This window comes from Danio rerio, chromosome 5 (assembly GCF_049306965.1).
Source record: "Danio rerio strain Tuebingen ecotype United States chromosome 5, GRCz12tu, whole genome shotgun sequence".
Lineage (NCBI taxonomy): Eukaryota > Metazoa > Chordata > Actinopteri > Cypriniformes > Danionidae > Danio > Danio rerio.
In genome coordinates, this window is record NC_133180.1 from 13,556,525 (window position 1) to 13,564,425 (window position 7,901).

Below are 7,901 nucleotides of genomic sequence, written 5' to 3' on the forward strand. Positions count from 1 at the left end.
ATTGAGTTGCTGCCATGTGAGTGGCTGATTATAAATTTGTGTTAACAAGCAGTTGAACAGGTGTACCTAATAAAGTGGCCGGTATGGTGTGTGGGGTATTACTGTAAAAAAAACAAAAAAACGTTAATGCGTGAAACACTAATATTTGGAATGATACAATTTTCTCTCTTGGTCATGTTAAATACTGACAAAAGTCAGGTAAAGTCACTTTGCTCAACTATAGTTACATGTTCAACCTCAAAAGTTGATCTGAGATCAAGGCCCCATCTAAAAATGTAAAAAAGTGGAAAACGGGAATCATAAATTATGGGAAACTATTAATTAATATACATTGTTTAACATGCTAATATTGTTTACTCTCACTGTCAGCACGCCAGGTCAGTTTCAGCACATCATGCCATTAAGTTTGCTTTTAAACAAGCATTCCTATTATCAAAAGTCTCTGAAAATGTGAATATTGGGAACCAAACACTAAATGTTAAGTTAATGATTATTGTTTTATTCCCCCTTATATATGTAATGCTGTGAGAAGATCAATCTTTAATATTAAACCAAAGCGCAATCAAGCAGAAGAACAGACTGTCAACAAGAACTGAAACACCCACACAAGCTAAACAAAGGACACTAGACTGGACACAAGTCCAAATTGGGAATCAGTCTAAGTAAACTACGACACAGATAAAAAGCGAGAGCACAATTAAGAGGAACGAAATAAACCAGAACAGGGAACACCAATGTGATACCAACTAAAGAGGTATGATAAAAAAGCCAAAACCTTTAAATTGTGAGAAACATTTTTGAACTTGCTAGATAACGTATAAAGAGATCTATGTTGCCAGATGCTCATAAATCCACAGATGGAAACTCATTCACTGAAGCAAACATTGACATAAGAGGGGATTCTTCCACTGCTCACTAAAGTAAACATCCAGAAATGACAATAAGAGTCAAACATCATTATATCTATTTTCAGGGTTCCCATTGTTAGCCAGATGTCAGATTTTATGACTTTGACTAAATAAAATGTTGAATTTTCATCAACTCTGAGCAGACAAAAAGGAAGATATGAATCAGTTCCATATCATGCATCTGTTTGCTATGACCTCTTATTTATTTGCTAGAATTGCCTTATGTAATTCAGTGACCTTGTTAATCTTTATTATTTAGCCCATACAACATTGATTAATACATTAAGTGATGATTTGGAAAAGAAAAATGCATTCAGTCTGGATCATCTTTAAAATTGTTTCAACAAGTTGCAACACACTCATAAAAACAAGGTTTAGAAGTGTAAAAGACACGACACAGCAGACCCGGATTGGCTAATCGCGCAGACCGGGAGAATTCCCGGTGGGCTGGTCCATTTTTTTTTTGGCCGCGAGGGCCGGTGTCCCTAGCTGCTTGCACTCTCAGCAGTCACACTTTTTTTTTCGTTTATTTATCTATTTGACCATAGCCTCACTCTTTTTTCATTATTTTGCAGCAGCTCTGCTCTTCTTATTTATTTTCTCGCAGCCCCGTGAGCAAAATGCAGCCTGCAGGTTAATGATAATGTAACTATCATTCAACCCCAAATAGCAGCACCTTAATGAAAACAAGAAATTGAACAATTAATATTAATGAATATTACACCTGCTGAATGAAAATCAGATGATTCACTACATTAATAAATCTGACATAACTTGATCAGAAATCTAAAAAGGGAAGAAAAAGATTAAGCCATCAATAGAAAGTAATACTGTGGTTAAAAGTCTTGCAGGTCATGGTACAATATTTATTTTTTATTCCGGCCAAATGAGAGTTGCAGTGCCATTGTGGTCCAGTGGTCAGCACATTGCGTTATGACACCACCGACCTGTGTTCGAGCCTCACATGAGTAGTTATTATTCTTTTTTTATTTTATTTGTTAAGACATATAATACTGTGAGGGAAGTTGAACATTTGAAGTTCTAAAGCAGCTGTTTGCTTGAAAAAGATGTGATAGTGTCATTAGAAACTACATTGGAAATGGCCTTATTTTAATATAGTCAGTCATGAACTGAGGTGGGCCGATCGAAGGCTTGAAACTCTAGGGCTGAAAAGGAGACCCACTCCGGCCCTGGGACACATTGCTTCATGTTTGGTGTGTGATGGGCTTTAGGGAGCAGTTCTCAGCCAGCTGTCTATTCACAGCACATTAGAATACAAAATGAAGCATATACAGATTTTAAAATGATTCAGTGCCACCCTGAGGAAGCATAAGATCCATTTAATTGTATGGTTTGTTAGTTTAATGTGTATATTGTGAAATTTGCTGAACATAGGTGCATCCCAAATCGCATTCTATGCACTATTCTACGCTTCTTCTTTTTCTGTTGAGTATAAATAGTGTAAGCAGTGCATTCACACTGAACTGTTTTCAGTTTTATTTCAGTATTATTTGGTAGTTTTGTCAAACGTCATCTGTGAAAAAAACATTAGTGTTCAATTTTGGACGACACTACATTAATATACTATGCTGTTGAGTGTGTAAATGCATAAGTACATTGTGTATATTGTGCCATTTTGGACGCTGTATATGTTTGTAATGAGGCAATAAACATGTAGACTGCTGAGTATGTGTTTAATGCATGATTATGCATTGCGTCATATCTCTTAGCTCTTACTGGGACTTTCTGTGGTGAAAGAATGCCTATACACTTAATAAAACTCATCTGTTTATGCAGAGGTTGATAGTCTTGCCTGTGTTTTTATAGACGTTAAAAAGCTTAAAGCAAACATTGAATTAATGCACTATGCAGCACTTTTAACTATTGGAAGCTTATTATAAAGCGTGACCAAATGAGCTTTACACTAACAGAAGCTTAGAACTGTTCACTTTTATTTGTTTGTGGAACCAAAAATGTATTCAATTATGCATGTTGTTATTGGGCAACAAACACATGTGGACTGCTAAGTGTTTAATGGACGTTCATGCATTGTGTCATATTGCTCTTACTGTGACGTTTTGGGGTAAAAGAATTAATAAAGCTCATCTTTTTATGCAAATGTTGATGGTCCTGCCTTTGTTTTCATTTACAGTTGAAGTCAGAATTATTAGCATCCCTTTGAATTTTTTTTCTTTTTTAAATATTTCCCAAATGATGTTTAACAGAGAAAGGAAATTTTCACAGTATGTCTGATCATATTTTTTCTTCTGGGGAAAGTCTTATTTGTTTTATTTTGGCCAGAATAACTGCAGTTATAATTTTTTTAAACAAATTTAAGGATAAAATTATTAGCCCCTTTAAGCTAACTTTTTTTCAATAGTCTACAGAACAAATCATCGTTATACAATAACTTGCCTAATTACCCTAACCTGCCTAGTTTACCTAATTAACCTAGTTAAGCTTTTAAATGTCACTGTAAGCTGTATAGAAGTGTCTTGAAAAATATCTAGTCAAATATTTTTTACTGTCATCATGGCAAAGATCAAATCAGCCAGTTATTAGAGATGAATTTTTAAAACTATTATGTTTGAAATGCGCTGAGAAAATCTTCTCTCCGTTAAACAGAAATTGGGGGAAAAAAATAAACGGGGGCTTATAATTCAGGGAGGCAAATAATTCTGACTTCAACTGTATGCTAAAAAGCTTCAAAAAGCAACTTATTGAATTAATGCACTTTGTAGCACCTTTAACTAATGAAAGCTTATTGTAAATCTTGACCAAATATTGTTCATACTAAAAGGTTAGAACTGTTCACTTTTACGTCTTTGTGGAACCAAAATTATTTAAATTGTGGCATTATTTAATGCTTAATCAAACTTTATTAATACTAACTGTAACCCTGGAGCACAAAAACCTTTATTATTATGATTATTATTATTATTATTATTATTATTATTATTATTAGCAATAGCCAAAAAATACATTGTATGGGTCAAAACTCAAATTTGACCTTCTATGTAGTAATGTGCATAAAGGCCTTTTGTTTGGACAGCTTTAAAGGGGACCTATAATGCAAAAATCACTTTTATAAGGGCTTTGAGATCATTAAATCTATGAATATTACCAGCTTCTAATGGTAAAGATGTATTAATTAAATTTTTTTATGATCACACTTGATAAAAACAGAAACGCTTTGCTTGACATTCTCCCTTTGTACGTGTCATCAGATGGGGATAGCCCCGCTTATTTATGATGATCTCTCCCTCATTATCATAGGACTTGGTCTGCCACTATGATGACACACAAGCATTTGTAGCTCCTCCCTCTTCAGTCACCAAAATGGCACAATTAGCATCAAAGCATAAAATAGGCAGTTTAAAGAGTTATGAAACATTATTTGTGTAGTATTTTCAGCTGAAACTTCACACACACACACACACACACACTCTAGAGACATCAGAGACTCATTTTACATCTTATAAAAAGGGGCATAATAGGTCATATTTAAATATGATTTTCACAATATTTTGCAGATTTCCAAATAGCTGTATCTCAGCTAATTATTGTCCTGTCATTTTAAACCATCCATCAATGGAAAGCATATTTCTTCAGCTTTCAGATGTACAAATTCCAAAAATGTACACTTTTGACTGACTTTGACAAATAATAATGGCTTTGACTGGCTTTCACATACTATGTCTTATTTGTTATGTGGAACTGTCTTGGCACATTTTGGAACTTTGTTTTTAACCATGCATTTTTATGTTGGCCCCTCTCGTGCATTTAAAAACGCAGTATGTAAGTTTGACACCCAGTGGTTGAACTAGGTATTGCACTCCTGGATCAAAACACGTGCAGGTTGCTAGATTGACATTCAGATTGAGTGTGCCTGACTATTGAGCCTAAAGGCTGATTTAAGGCTGATCTAAATCAGGTTTATTCAGTGTTAAATGCTAGTAATGTGAGTTTGAATGCTTGACATTTATTGCCATACTACTGAAAGCAGCAGCAGATGGTTCTCCTCAGATCTTGGAAATAAAATAAACCTTTTAAAATTGAACTTTATAACTGTGAAATAATGCAAACCAACACATATCAGTGATTCAGCATCTACATTTAAAGATGTTAAAAAGGTTTCATATGTATTAACTGGATTATAAAACTTATCATTTCGTTGGACTGTGGTGGGTGCACTATTCTGTGCTTCTGAATGGCTGTATTTAAATTTCTGTCGTGTTTAGTCTGGTGCAAACAACCAAATTGCTCATCAAATTGCAAATCCCATCACATGGCTTGTTGTTATGACACAGTGTTACAATGTAACCTGCTCACCAAATGTTTACATTAATAATATTTATATTATTTGCTAATTAATAACCACCTCATGTAGAACTCTGAATCTGTGTCTCATTTTAGAGGCTGCTATTGTACACCAGAGGTCGTATTTCGGTCATGGATATATGCTTTGAGAGCCTTTCACAAACTCTGACTGAATAAAATGCAGGGTTATCCACCAAGGCAACCCGGGGTTCTGAAATATAATTGGCTAAACTGGCATTATGCAGGCTGAAAGAACCAAAACAAAGACAGACGTTTCGGCACAGAACAAACATTTTCAAAGCAGAATATCTGACTTTAGCATTGTATATCAGATAAACAAGAATGTTCACTTAGCATGTTTCTTAAATATCTGCAAACAAACATATTACGGTATTTGTATGCTCTAGAAGAGTCAAGAATGTACATACAGCACATTTAACCACCCATTATTTTCCTCTTTAATCCAACATTCTGCCCTCAATAGCTCTCTGTTTCCACCTTGAATAGAGATCTCTCCTTTTTCTTTTGTTTATTTACCCCTTTGCTCATTTTTTCTCACTAACCCTGTTCCAGTTTTAATCCCTTCCTCTCCCATTATTTCTCTCTCCCTCTCTCTTTTTGAGTGGTCAAGCAAAACATGAGATTTATGTCAGCAGGAAGAATAAAATGGAGAATAGATTGGGGCCGGAAATTATGTGTTTGTTTAAAGCTTACAGTATGTGAATCTAGAATTGCTGTTGGATTAGTATAATTTAATGAATGGTTTGTTTTCCTTGGAAATGTTGTGTTGCTATAAAGATATTTTCTGTGTTGTGAGGAAAGAGGACTAACCTTTTTTTTTTTTTAATTAAGTTGTTTCTTAAAACGTAAAAAAAAAAAACTCTTAAAAACTAAACCTCTCGCTGTTGCAGAATGTATTTATATATAAATATTTATATATACTGTATATAATAAGTCTCAAACTCAATTCCTGGAGAGCCGCAGCTCTGCAGTTTCGCTCCAGCCTTAATCAGACACACCTGATTCAACTAATCAAAGTGTTCAAGGTGTTGACTTGAACACCTTGATTAATTGGATCAGCTGTGTTAAACTAGGGTTGAAGCAAAGCTGTGCAGAGCTGCGGCTCTTCAGGAATTGAGTTTAAGATCTATGATATATATTTTAGTCTCTGTTGCTAGATGCACATGAGGCTTTTTTAAAATGTAAAAGTCCCCTTATATAACATTGAGGCGATCTACAGTGTAGAATATTTAATTGTGTGTTGGCTAAAAAGGGTTTGTTTCCAAATTTAATCTTAACCTTGTTTCCACTTTGTTCGCCATCATGTTCTCTATCTTTGTTCATCATCTTGTAAACTATTTGGTTTAATTTATAGCTGGCCAAGCAAAATTGGCTATTTGCAAGGCTTGCTTGTAAACCTTAATTTGTTTACAGCTCTAATCAAAAATAAGGGTGAAAATATTACTCTTTCGGAAAGCATGGTGGTTAGCACAGTTGCTAGTTCCAATCCCAGCTGGGCCAAGTGGCATTTCTGAGTTGGGTTTGCATGTTCTCTCCGTTTTGGTGTGAGTTTCTTCCGGATGTTCCGGTTTCCCCCACAGTCCAAAGACATGCGCTATAGGTGAATTGGGTAAACAAAATTGGCCGTAGTATGAGTGTGTGTAAATGTAATACAAATGGTTTGTAAATAATGCAATACTGAATTTAGTAATGGACAATAATTAAGTAATAAAGTATGACAATACAATTACTAAGCACATTATAAATTGATCAAGAATCCAGCAATGATATCTATAAACTGCTTACTAACATCTATTAATGTAGAGTTAATGCTTAACAGATAATGAATAACTATTTGCAAATGCTTTATAAATGATTCAGTGTGTAGTTAGTGTCAACGGCTTTATTAGTTGAGCTTAATGTATGAACTAAGTATGAACAGTACTTGTGCAGCATTTATAGCTCAACATTTACTAATGCATTATAAAAATCTAAATTCAGGCTTGTTAACATTAGTACATTAGCATTGTGAGTTAACATGCTAACAATGCGCAACTTTATTTTCGTTAACTAACCTTGACTAACATGCACAAATAATGTAATAATTGTATTGTTTAGTAAATGCATGAACTTATACAACCTTATTGTAAAGTGACGTATGCTTATATATTAGTAGTATCAGAGACTCTCTAAATAAGAAAGCCCTACGCACTTTAAAACTTTGTGAATTCTACAATGTATTAATTTGATTATTACATACGTACATTCTGTATATTTGTATTTGATTTATACTTACCCCCTGCTGGCATGTATTTTATTTTTTTTTACTGTTAAAAATTTCATAATAATAATGGAAAAAAATTATTGTAAAGTGTTGCCGTCTCAAAATAGAAAAATATTAATAATAAAAATAATAATAAATAGTGAATCCTTAATTTTGTTGTTGGAAAATCCAAAATGGCAATTTACATAACAAGAAAAGAAATTATAGAGTGTGAAGTTTGTCAAGATGTGGTGCAAGTTTTCAACAGTTTAATTAAAGTGAAAATCTATTTTGATTACGTTTTTCCATAAGAATACCAGCAAATTAAAAAAAATGTAGATTTTTAAAGAAAGGTTGTGCTCCTATAAAGGACATTTGAAAGGAGGAAAGAAATCAATGTTCAGTTTAGC